At 46.0% G+C, this 13,191-nt stretch overlaps 1 protein-coding gene across 3 annotated transcripts in view; it reads left to right on the top strand.

Moving 5' to 3' along the window:
* Positions 1 to 757: 757 nt before the first annotated feature.
* LYPD6 (LY6/PLAUR domain containing 6) overlaps positions 758 to 13,191 on the top strand; it is a 45,523-nt gene continuing 33,089 nt past the window's right edge. The window contains exon 1 of one of the 3 annotated variants that reach the window (XM_040602952.1): positions 758 to 841. The gene's annotated coding sequence lies outside the window, so the exon portion shown is untranslated. Of the gene's footprint in view, positions 842 to 4,217; positions 4,390 to 6,019; positions 6,121 to 13,191 lie in introns of those variants that run through there. The other 2 variants (XM_040602950.1, XM_040602951.1) reach the window with 2 other exon arrangements.

Here is a 13,191-nt window from a genome sequence, read left to right as displayed (position 1 = left end):
TGTTCAGTCTGTTGAGAAACAGACTTGAATACAGTGAGATATACGTAATTTCGTTCCTTTAACGATAACAAAACCCACTTGAAATTGGCAAGAGATGAAAACCTGCAGCTTCATATGTGGAGTTTTGCTTGAGTAAAGCGTTCTGTAACATTATGCTGGGATAAACCAGCATGATTCATCGCTGGAAAGACACTCCCAGCTGGAGCAGATAGAAATCACTCACTATTGACCCTTGTGAAGAGCGGATCAGCCCCTCGGAGCGGAAAAGCTGCTGGGAACAAGGTAACCCGGCAGGCAGGAGTGTTTGTATTTCATAGCTGAGTCGCGCTGGCAAGGCGCTCTGTCCGCTCGCCGCTGCGGAGGGCAGCAGCCGTGCCACGCTGCGACGGGATGCGATTCCTCTCCCCGGCCGCCTGCTAATTCCCCAGGCTTTTGAATTTATGTTTGATTGTCTGTAGGTTTTTTTTTTCCCCTGAAACAAAGCCGACTTGCGTAAGAGACTAGAATAACAGCATAGTTGTTTGATATGTATAGCTACACTTGGAAGAATCCAGCATCTAATTTTTTAATGAAGCACGGCAAGAAGCTGGAGCTCAGCACAAGCTGTGCCCAGCAAAGATCCTAATCTTCCTTTTCCAGCCGAGGAGAGCTGCAGCGGGCACACGCATCTCATGAGCCAGCGGCGTGGCTGCTGCTGGCTGCGGGAGGGGGGAGCCGGCAGCCCGCCACCCGGCCATGGGGACCGGGGGGCTGTAGCGGGCAGTGCCCGGGGGGGGCCGGGGCTGCCGCCTGCCGAATGGAAACCCCCTGAGCCACGGGCTGGCACGCACGTGCTCCACAGGTACGCATCTCTGTTCTGCAGAATCTCTGCTGTCTCGTCTTTTTCTCTGTTACAGGGGGAAAAAGTGGTCTTGGTCTTAAGAGTCGCTTGGGTTGGCGAGTGCTTGGGCAAGCGTACCGCCCGTGGTGCGCGGGGAGTGGCGTCATTCAACAAACTTCAGTTCATTCAACGATCAGTTGGATTATTTAAAAATCAATATAAGGATTATTGAAACTCAAGGGTGTGGATTATTGAAACTCAAGGTATGGATTATTTAAATTCAAGGTATAGATTAGGCAATCCGTTAAGAGAACGGAACTGCACCCCGTATTTGTGAGAGGACTGGGGTGGGGGGCCAGTCCTGGCGATCCCCCCACCTACCCAACCCCTTACCCCCCAGGTCACCCCCTTACCGCAGTCAGCTACCTGGGGGGGGACCGTGGCTGCGTGGGTGTTCGGTGGCCAGGACGGGGGACTGGGGCTCAGCCCATGGGGCTCAGCTCTGAGATGCTGGAACTCCAAAGCGGGTGTTTCCAGGGGGAAAAGGCACGTCCGGGTGCTCGTTGGGGGAAGGTGGGGTGATGGAGCGGGCAAGGCGCAGTTCGGTGGCTGCTGGTCCTGCCCTGCTCCCCAGTGGGTTATTTGGATGTGACAGGAGACCGTGGGTGTGATTTTTCTTCTTTTAATATTTTTTTTTTTGGAGAGCCTGCTTATGAAAACATAGTTTTTTTACAGATTGTTTTCTTTCATAAATCAGCATAATTTCTTTTATATTTTGGAAACTTTGACTTGGTAGTAGATATCGACAGCTATAAAAACCTGCCCAAACCGTGGGGCTACCTGCAGGAGTATCCGCTGTGTTCAATACGGTATGTTCTTAGGTGTGTGTTTATTGATTTTTATAGCAGCACAAGTCCAGGCTGTGCAGAGGGGCTGTGGTTTGTCTTTTTTGTCTACATGAGGTTCATTTTAAGGCCACGCCAGAGTACAGGGCTGATGGCTGTCGTGGATTGTCAGCTTCCAATGGGCAGAGCTGGCACACTATATGGATTCTCTCTCCCCCACCAAAAAAAATTGAAAAATTATGTTGCCTTAGAGAGCTTGTTCTGTGGAAATTAATAAATACCAAAGATCTCAGTGTGAGCTGGGTGGAGATCCCCAGTGCGGTCATTAACATACCTTTAGAGCTATCTTTGTTGCTTTTTTTTTGCTTTTATTGCTGTGGGAGCCCTGCTTTGCACAGAGATACGGCTATCTCGCTGCATCAGAGCTCAGGGCTGCTGCTGGACGGGGCTGTCAGGGGGTCAGGCTGGCTCCTGCATCCCCTCCAGCCCCGGCTGCGGAGCCCCAGGGGTTTCAGACCTGCCTGTTTGGTTTTCTGGCGTGGAAATGTAACAGTGCCCTCCGCTGTGTAACCAGCGCTTGAAGAAGGATAGCTGAAATGAAAATGTAGGTGGTTTTGCTTTATTAAGCGGTGGGCTTGCAGGCTTCATGAGCTGCTAGAGAGGACGTGCCAGGATGAGATTTCTTCACTAGATCCACACTCGCTTTGCGGTGGAACAAGGTAAAAATAAATCATGGGTCAGGCGCTCATGGGTGGGTGATCGCTGCAATAATAATAATAATAGTGATTTAGCTTATTAGTACTGCTCAGATAAAATGATTCCCAACACACAACCAGCTAGTTATGCAGACACCAAGGGCTGGCTTTCAATCAGGCTGGTCCCGGGGTCTGACCCTGCTGCCTCCTGTACGGCCCTGGGAGATGCCAGCAGGGAGGGAATTCGACCCTTTGAGTTTCCACTGGATTTCTTTTTTACGCTGGTGCTGACATAAAAATGTTTGAAAAGTCACCCTGGTTGTATTACAGTAGAAGACTTGTTCACTGTAAATCTAAAACTTGATTTATGCGTCAGCGATCCGCTTGTTTAATTATCTGGTGTTCGTGTGTCTGATCTTGAGTCTGATTTCTCCTAACTCTCTGGTGTAAAAGGTAAAGTATAAGTTACAACGTAGTTTGGAAATAGAATAAATTATTGTTTCAGTTTTTGCTCATGAGGAGGATCGGGGTTTCCCAGTGGAAGCCAAACTCTGACCCCCTCGGCTTGTCCAAGCTTCCCGCTACTGTTAGAAACTGGATCGATCGGCAAGTGTAGGGGTTTAAGGAGGACTGAAATGATTGCTGTATATCCTTCAAGACTTTTTTTAGCCATGTATGAGCCTGGCCACACTAAGCTATAGCCCTCCTTGTATTTCCTGGCCCCCACATTGCATGTAGTGTCTCTCAAATCGATGCGATGGAATAGGAAGAAGAACTCACAGGGGTCAAATGATGCCACAGCTGAGCTTGGGCAACGGTGAATGCTGCAGAAGAGATCGAAGCACGTATTGGTGCGGCTGATGGTTTGGTTTGATAAAGCTCAGTAAGACATATTTAGTTAAAATGAATTTGCCTTGAAAACAAACTGTTATTTTAATCCCACGGTGGCTGATGTGGTTCCTGGGTAAAATATGGCATATCTCAACTGCTGATAGGTATCTTCCTTTTGTAACAAGATATTTACTGAGTGAGAATAGCACGAAGTGGGCGGTGAGGTAGGAATGCTGGTACTTCTTTGGCACTCTGCATAGATTTTTATGTTAGACAATACCTCCTTGTGATATAACTGGTGAGGAAGGGCATGAGTACAAACATATCCCACGTTTATTTCATCTTTTTCTTGACTTATTTTGGATTCTGTGACTTCTTGGGGGAGGATGGTTAGTTTGACTGGCAAGACTACCTGCTTGTTGGAAAGCCGCCTTTCTCTTACTAAAAAAGCGACTAATTCCTCATAGTTTTCCTTGTTGCCAAGTATTACAATAGCTGTAGGAGACCTTAGATGCCCATTTTACCCCGGTGAATTTACTGTGTTCTTTGTTGTGCGGTGTGACCTACTCAGAGAGGAGCATAGTTCTTATCCCTCAGTTGCCATATGTTCGCAGCAATAATCGTTGTTTTCCGTAAGCACCAGTATTTGGTCTGGTGTGCATACACTGTGCTTCATTGTCTCTGATATAGTTTGCATAAAGCTGCTGTGGAAATTGAGAGGGTTTTACAGTGGAAATTTATGTATGTAGGTGGTACTGCTTGGTCACGGACCTTATATAGTTGTTAAATATTTTTGACATTTGTATACCGAATAAAATAACAGTTTATCACTTGGAGGTGATAAAAAGGGAAAAGTTTTCTCTAAATGTTGCTGCCATTTGTATGCTGCAGGGCTTTGCGTCTACGTGCTCCTCAGCTCAGACCCTTCGCCAGCGCCGCAGGGCGCGATCCCGTCCCAATCCACAATATTGCCATTTATTTGGCTCGCAGCAGTGCCAAGGCAGGGCGGTAGGACTGGGTCTCTCTCAGAAGGGATGCTACAGATGCACGCGGGAGGAGCGGCGCTTTGTGCCAGGACTTCACTTTGCTGTAATACTCAGAAAATCCTTTGTGGAAACCTTGAAGTTAAATATTGGGATGTATTCAGGATGAGGACATAAAATATCCTGCGTGTGGCTCCGTTGGCATGTATTTCCAAGTAAGCTGTTGTGGGGGCTCGCCTTGCTGCCTTGCCTGGCTTTACATAAACAGCTAAATATGATGTATAAACTGCTAAATATGATAGAAAGGGATGGGAGGAATGGAGTCAATTATAGCTAAAAGTTTTACTGTGTCCTTTTTCCTTTTACGTGTCCATATAGTATATAAAATCCCTTGTGCATTCTTTTTAAATTTGGAGGGGGGGTGGAGGGGTGTATCTGACCTTTCATTCACTTCCTATACAACCACCTTTCCTTTAATAGAAATACATAAATTACTGTCATCGAATTCTACCTGCAATTACTTTGTATCAGTCAACCTACTGCTTTTGTATGTATCTGCTTTCATCTCATTAGCTGTTGTACAGACGAATTATGACTTGTAGGTAGCTGGCTGACTAGCTGTCGGGTGATTCCTTTGTATACTGGTGGTATTTGGCAGGCAAAACGTTAATGTTGTGAGTATTTCAGCACTAGGCAGCTTACAAAATTGCTGGGGTTTGTATCCACAAGGGTGTTTCCGTACTAAGGGATGTGCTGTGTAAAAGAAGAAAAGCATGTAAACAGATTTACAGACCAAATCATTGGGATTCAGAAACTGGTTTATAGTGCAGTGAATAAAATGGTTCTGGAAAACTGGAAGTCATGCAAACTGAAGGCTTGAGCACTCATAACCTTGCCTAATTTTGAGCTTATTAGATATGGCTGTGAAGTGCCCAAGGGCAATTTAAAAAATCCTAAAACCAAACCAAAAAACACCCCCCCCCCAAAAAAAAAAAAACCCAAAAACCCAACAACAAAAAAACTTTTCACGGGAACTTATATGAACTGGCACTGTGTTACTGTTTGATTATTATTATTAATTTTAAATTCCCCCCTCTCCCTTAATAATTGGAAATAGCTAACTCCAGTCCCTGTTCCCTTTTGCTGTTCTTATTCCTTTATTCATGCCGAGATTTTCAGATGGAATCATTTCGCAGTGCATGTCCATGCTGTTTTCCGGCACTCGTGCTGGAGCGCAAGCGGGGCGGTCGCAGCCTGTTGTCCTTTCATGCCCTGATATTCACATTGCTGTTACAGAAATCAGGGGTTTTGGCTGGGTGGTGCAGGGGGGGGTCTGACAGGCTGGTTTCTGGAGCTTAGTCAGCTGCAGGATGTTGGTTTTTTTTTAAAGTAAATAACGTGTGTCTACAGTTGTGCTTTGGAGGAGGAGGTAAAGGTATGCCGTAAGGGTTTTGGCCACCTGAAAATAAGGTTGGTAGGAAGGAGAAGGACAATCAAGCTGAAATATTCTTTCACTTAAACCACTGGATTTCTGTTTGCCAGCTCCAAGCTTTCTTATGCAGTTTCATTTGTTTCCTGTTTCATATTAACATGTGTAATTCTATTTTTATTTTTTTTTTGAAGTAAATGAAGTACATTAGGTTACTTTTTCAGATGTTTGATTAAACAGATTGTTTAAACAATCGAATGAAAACTAATTTGGGTGACTGTGTGTATAACCAGTTTCCCAAAATAGCGCTGACGTGAGTTGGAAACAATAGCTCTTGTCTCCAGAATAATGGAAGTCCTTGATAAAATTTTAGCATCTTAAGATAACGCTCTGTGCATCTGTTGCTAAAGTCATATGTTCTCGTGGGCTTCCACCAACCAAAATCCGAAGGGGCAGCAGTGTAATTTCAGTATCCCAAACAAACCTGAACCTTTTCAAGCCGGCGCGCTCATTTCTGGTGAGTGCATGCGCTTTATTTGAATGCAATAAGCAGAAAATATCCGATCGGGTGGCCACTGAGATGTTGTGATAAGTTTAACTCTGTTTCTCATGCGTGTTGTCAGGGACGATGCATGTGATGCTCATGTTTGTTTTGGAAAGGCTTCCTGAAATTACAGCGATGCTCACTTCGAGTTGATCGGTGAAGTGCGTTTAGGCGAGATAATGCGTTTGATAGTTTTGATGTGCACGTGCGGTTATTTAGACTTGATTCGTATATGTTGGATAAATACTCGTCTCATGATATTTGCTTGAGTGTTGCCGCATAAGGTTTATGGCATTTCTGTAGGTCTAAATGATGTGAAATAAAACAGACCATTTGAATTTTCTGAAACAAGGCAAACTTTCAGATAAAGGTAGTTTTGACATGAGCATTAGTGGGTTTTCATGACCAATTCTGTTAATGTGGTATTGCGTATGTTTAAATAGTTACTGGATTTTATATTATTTTCCCATATTTTGTTTTCATATTTTTGTCTTAGTGAGAGTCTAAAGCTTAACCAGTACAGGGCTGGATTTCCTAGAAATCCCTACTGGTTTCAGAGTGCTCTTTCCAGACAAACATTTGGGGCTAAACAGCCGAGGAAGCAGATGCCAGTCTGCAGATACCACCGGTTAATATCTCTTGAGATGTGTTTATTCTCTTAAGGAGCTTCCAGTCCCCAGCGAGGCTTCTTGCCGGTGAGATCAGAGGGGCTGGCGAGGGTGCTGGCCGGCGTCTTGGGTCACCGTGTCGAGCGGCGCTGGAGGAGCGGGTCAGCATAGGGTAGGGATACGTCCTTCAAAGCCAACTGTAAATATTGAACTTGAACCTGGTGTCGCTGTGGTAACGGCTGTGACTTTGGGTAGGTTTATACAGCTTCCAAACGAGTTCATTTTGTGGGTAGGTACTGTGGTGCTTCAGAGCATCCAAGGGAATCAGCGATAACAATTAGTTTGGGGGGAGTGAAAACTTCATGGATACCCCCCAGGACAAGAAAAGACTAAGTGTCCTTGCCCTCCTTGTTTTACCTCCCATCTCTGCTGCTGCTGTGTGTGTGTGCATGCATATATATGTGTGTGTGTACATCTGTCTATCTTAAAATATATATGTGTATATATATATTTCTTAGTTGGTCTTCAAGGATTGAAAAGATTTTGCAGTTGTTTTATCAGCATCAGGCAAGCTGCTAAGTATGAATTTCATTGCTATGAAGTTGTTTTCAGCAGGAGTTTAGCTTGCATCTACCAAACCGTATGCTGCTTCAACATACAATAGACTACAGAGCTTTTTGTGTGCTTTTAAAAGGTTTTAAAAATTCATATCATAGTTAGTCTTTCCTCAGATAAAAGAGGTTTTAAGCAGCTTCTCCCTCAGTATACCTTGGTTCTAGATCTGATACTCAAATGGCAAAAAGGAAAAAGACTTTCTCATTGGGTTTTGTTCTCCTGGGTCTTTTTCTGTGGCACTGATTTATTGAGCAAACTTCAGCTGAGGCAGCCAAGAGCACTGTTAAACAAGTGAGTGTTTACCTGCTTAAGAAAGATAGAATTTTTTTATATACTGAAATACTTTATCTGGGAATAACATGTGGTTTTGTTTGGTTTGGTGTCCAGACAAGCTTCTGGCTTTCTGGAACTGATGAAATAAAAATCTTTGAACATGACCCAGTCTGACAGCGAACCGGGCAGCAACGTGCTTTGCACCAGGGAGCCCGTGAGCCCCACGGCTGAGGAAGCCTGCTTCCTTACAGCTCTGCGCCTTATGCTGGTTTGTGGCTTGTAATTCAATTCTTTTTCCATTATCAGGGCACCTGAAAGTTTTCTCTCTTTCTTTCTGTTTGGTTCGGTTGTTTTCTTTCTTGTTTTGGGGGGGGGGGGGGGGGGGGATGTGTTTTGGGTTGGGGTTTTTGTGCCTAATCAGCTACTAACGCAAGCTGCAGTGTTTCCTTAACTGAGGCACTCGGAGGATGTCCTCAGTGTGCGTTTGATAATGTCGCAGCCCTTACCTTCATGCCCAGCCCGCCCAGATACTACCGATGGCTCTGAGCATTGCTACGTATGGGAGTAGGAGCAGAAAGGTGCATAATGACACACACTCTGATACGACAGCAAAATCCTCCTTTCCCTAGTAAATCATGCGGAAGATGGGATCAGAAGAAGGATGAAAAAGGGAGAAAGAAGTAATAACGGGTTGCTTTTTTGCCTTCTCTAGTGAAAGGGTTTAGAAACGCTGGGATGACCATTGCATGACCTGGTGCACTGACTGGTGGTGCGATTTGAGGTGGGAAATTCTCGCATATGGACCTGAGCATTGTTTCCCTCACCTTGAGAGTCTGGTGCCATTAAAACTTTTTAGTGCCTCTAATAATAGAAAAATACTTATTTCCTAGCTGGCTCTTAAATGCCTTTTAGTGGATTAGTTTGAATCACATCAACTAAGAGCTTGATAATCTGCCAGCCGCTAGAGTTGGGCCAAAGCTTCATAAATTAATGAGCTCAAGGTGATTAGTACAGGCCTTGGTGCTTTGGACCATGTACCAAACTGTTGCCGCGCAAGGTGTGTACCACAGTACGTCTGTCACTTTTTTTCCCTTTTAATTCTTATGCTGTGAGGGTGTTTGCCTGGCTTGGCAGTCAAAGTAAACATGGAGGGCTCTGTCTGATGCTAGTGAATGAAAATTATATTGAGGTTCCAAAAAGTAGGAACAACATTATAACCACTGCTTTATTAGAGATGCTTATTGCTGCGGTAGTTCTGACTCCAATCTTGACTCAAGGCCGTCAAGTGTTCAGAAGGCTTCTACCTGGTATCCATTCACAGGACCTGTTATGGGAAGAACTTTTAAAGTCTTGCAGCAACACTTCTGTGTTGCTTTTGTGAATGGAAAAATGTCTCTGTACAGATGTGTGGGTGCACCTATCGCATAGAGCTGTGGAAGCTACACAGAGCTTCTGTGGACACCAGCGCATCTTGCTGATGAGCTGTTCACTGCTAGTGAGTCACGGAGAGGAGCTGACCTGTTGCCATTTCCCAACAGGGTGTGTTCTGGTGATGTCTTTAGCACACACTTTATCTGTAGAATTTTTTAAAAATACAGCAACTTTCAGTAAAATGTAGCTTCCTTAGTAGGCAGGAAAGGCCCTTGTATTTCATAAGCTGTCAGATGGCTTCAGATGTTGGAAAAACAATGTGCGCTGGCTCTCCAAATTCACTCTGGTATTTGTGGTCCAGTAACAGTTTGATGGGTTATCAATGGAGAATCACTTTTCCAAGGCTGATCCCCTACCTGCTAGCTCACATCCAGCATCTTCAGGAACAGAGTGCACCTTCAAGCCATTTGGTTGAGTTTTGTCCCGTTTGGTTTAGAATACTTGATAGCTATGTTCATTGATGCCAGCCTTTGTCTTCACTCTGTTTTTCTCTCTGATCAGGATTCATACTGTATAACTGTGTTTTTCCAATCCTCTTTTTTCATGGATGTCTGAAAACGGTTTAAATTTGTTGGATATCATAAGCTTTCTTGAAGGAGGATTATTTTCAAGGTGATTTGTCTTGAAATGATTGCGTATGCTTTCAGTAGCTGTCAACAGCATCTGGCAGGGCTGGACCACCAGTTAGCAGCCTTAGATCTGTCTGAGCACCATTCATTTGTTGGATTTTTTTGCATTATTCTCCAGAATTTCAAGTAGGACTTCAGTATCTGCTTGTTCTTTTCAAATCCAAAATACCCGCAGATCTGTGTCCGTTAACTTGGTATTCCTCAGGGCACCATGTCTCACAGCAGTTCCACTATAACTGGTTCATTATTCAGGAGTGAGGTGGTAACTGTGGTCTCTGGTGGGGCACTAAGTCTCCTTGTACCTCCAGGAGGTGCAAGGATCTTTATTTTGTTGGTCCTTGGTTGCCCAGCTCCTGGGGTTCAGGTCCATCTTGTTGGACTTGTTGAACATGGGACATATTTGCGGTCTGTGCACGCAGCAGCTGCCTCGCACTGTCGGGTGGCTGGAATAGCAGCTCGGTGCCACTGGAGCGAGGCATGGCTTAGTGGTGGGATGGGCAGTGCTGGGTTAATGGTTGGACTTCATGGTCTTAAAGGTCTTTTCCAACCTAAATGATTCTATGAAGTATTGGAAAAGTCATGGCTCATGGACAGAAATTGCAAGACACAAGACTTGAGTGTACAATACCACACTTTCTGTGTCATCTGAAATGTTTTGGTCCTCTGACGCTTAAAATTAAGCACCGAGATTGCTTAAAGAAAGCATCACCATCACCAGATCTTCGGCTGTCATTTGCTGCTGGTGGTGAGACTGGTGCATGCTGTGTGAGATAAACCCGCCCAGCCCAGTCCTTCATGAGTGGCATCCTCTGTGGCCGATGCTGGGGGACAGCTGGGGGACGGCAGAGTGCGTTTGTGCAGGTAACGTGCTGTTCAAGCTAAGCAGCCATTTGCCTTGGTGTGAGTGGTATCATCTGCTTTGCAGATTCTCTCCAAATCTGACCCATAATCATACTCCTGACTTCCTTGTGGTCAAAACTCCCCGCTGTCTACAGCTGTCAGGACCAGTTGGCAGTGGTGTTAAATTAAGATCCAAGTGTTTTCTCAGAATTCCAAAGAGTAACTCCTCTGTCTCCAGCCGGGGTTTGAGGTTGTGTGTTCCACCCTGCGCTGTGCTCCGCATTTGGGAAAGGAGCGGCTGGGGAGGAAGGTCCCGCGGCGGGCAGGGCTGAGCCGCTGCTTTGCCGCCTGCTGCTGTGGGAACTCCCTCTGCATCTGTCCACACCGACTTCAATGCAGCCACCTCACACAAAAGCCCACGCTGAATTTCTGTTCTGTGCACGCAGGAGCTGATAGCGCGATAAGATGGTAACTGTGCCTTGAGTTGGATGTATATATTTCTATTAACCCTGAGGGCAGTGTTGTAAAAGTGTTCTTTTGTTTCCAGTTGAGCACAGGAAGCTCATTTTGGCTGCGTTTAATATCGCTGCTCAAACTGGCGGGGAATCAGAAATTTAGTTACATGACATCGTGTCTCTGGCACAGCAGCATGGCTTGGAGCTTCTTAGAAACCAGCCCCCCCGATCATAAATCAAAACCTGAAATAGCTGTGCAAGCCTGTCATAACAACAGGAGGTTGTATGGCACATTTTTTATTTCTTCTCTTCCGCTTCAAGAAGAAAGAAAAAATGTCCCAGCTCCTACAGCGATCCGGATACAGGTGTATAGGCAGGGGCAGGGTTACGGGTGAAGTTGTGGGTTCTGTGTTCTGGGGGTGGGTGCCTGCCCTGCCCCTCTCTGTGCTGTCGGGGATGAAAATTCACCTGATGTCCCAGCGCAGGCCATGCTCAGCTGGGGCTGCCGATTTACAGCAGAACTGGCATTGTGAGGATTGCACGTGTTCCCAGTGACTCTAAAAAACATGACAAACGTGTGCTGGCATTTAAGACCATATGGTGGTTTAGCTTGCAAGAGTTGTAGCTACTTGGTTTCTGCTGTAAAGTTGATTTTTGTAGCCGAAAGGATATAAAACAAAGACTTAAACCACTGATTATTTTGTTTTCTCAGCTGAATAATTTTCGTGGCTAGAGTGTGCAAAGTCTTAGGGTTTCTAGTAGGCAAGTCTGGGAGAAACGAATCACTTGTGGAGGGGTGAGACCTTTCCTGCTTTTCTGTTAGTTTTATTGCACAGGGGAGACGGCATGGATGTGCACAGAGAGTAAATGTAAAAGCAAACTCTGCAAACTGCTATCCAGTATTTTTTTTTCTTTATTTCTCTAACATTTGTATTTGGGCAATGCTTCCCCCCCAGCAGGAGTGTACATGGAGCAATAGGTGTCAGCTTGTTCTGCAGGAGCCAGGGCTGGTGCCTGTGCCTTCCTTGGAAACAAAGCTGTAGCAGAAAGAGCAGACACCTGATCAGACATGGAAACCTGTTTTCTAATTAATTCCTGGTGCTTCTCACGCTGCTGTATAACTTTATAAGGAGTTCAGAGAGATACTGTTCCCTGGTTTGGGAGGCTGGGTTACTGCACGCCTTATCCTGCCACATCTCGGCAGGCCTAGATTTCTTCGGTTACCGTCCCTTCTCTGCAGAAAGGTATGTTTTTTAAAAGCACTTGTTGTATTGTGAGGGGTTTCTTTATGCTGCAGATGAGGGACGTGGCTGATGGTGGGCGAGAGCGGGATGGTTTCCCAGGGGCAAGCGAGATAGCAGGAGGTGCCGCGGCAGCGCTGCTTCGGCTCCAGCGCTTGGGTGAGTTGGGGTGCAAGCAACATATTTTCATTGTGCGTTTGTAACTGTGGTGCTCGAACCTGTGGCTGCAACTGGGAGCTTATGTGTAACGCTGCCGTGGGTGTAGGAGGTGCCGGGTCCGCGTGGGTGCTGCAGCTCTCCTCCAGAGCATGGCCATGCTGCCGCTGGTCTTTGCTCAGCCTCTGCAGGACGATGCTTGCCCTTGCCAGGCAGTGTCCCAGCGGCCCTATGGAGCCAGTATTTGAAGTCAATGGAAGGTTTTCTGCTGACCCAAATGCCGATGTGCTGAGCCCCAGAATGCCACAGGAAATAGAGCAGGTAAAGTGTCTTCTCTTGGGAATTTCTGGTTTCCAACACGTCTTTGGAGTTAGCAAGGCTTTACACCTAAATATGGAAGCAAACCCTGAAGATTTCCACTGAGATGAGTGTTGAGGGTGTAACCACTGAGATAACTGCATGTGTTTGAGCTTGTGTACTGCTGCAAGTGATGGCTGTGTGCAAGTGCAGGGCTGGAGCAGGAGCTGTGCAGGCACATGGCTGCCCATGCCGTGAGCATCCTTGCATGGCGCAGTCTTGTCTGCCATCCGCTCGCATGGCTCTGCCAGATGATGGCTGAGCATGATGCTGGGGTGAAGGAGGGCCATGCACCACCAACTGTGGGTGCTTTGTGGGGGGCCACCCCTTCTCAGCCTTCTCTTGGCCCACTTCATCTGCAGGGGCAGGTGTAGCTCCCGTGTATTAGAGAGTGCAGAATCCACGGGCAGAGCTGTCTGTTGACATAACAGCACATGGA

This window comes from Falco naumanni, chromosome 8 (assembly GCF_017639655.2).
Source record: "Falco naumanni isolate bFalNau1 chromosome 8, bFalNau1.pat, whole genome shotgun sequence".
Taxonomy (NCBI): domain Eukaryota; kingdom Metazoa; phylum Chordata; class Aves; order Falconiformes; family Falconidae; genus Falco; species Falco naumanni.
This window is presented reverse-complemented; position numbering and strand designations above follow the sequence as displayed.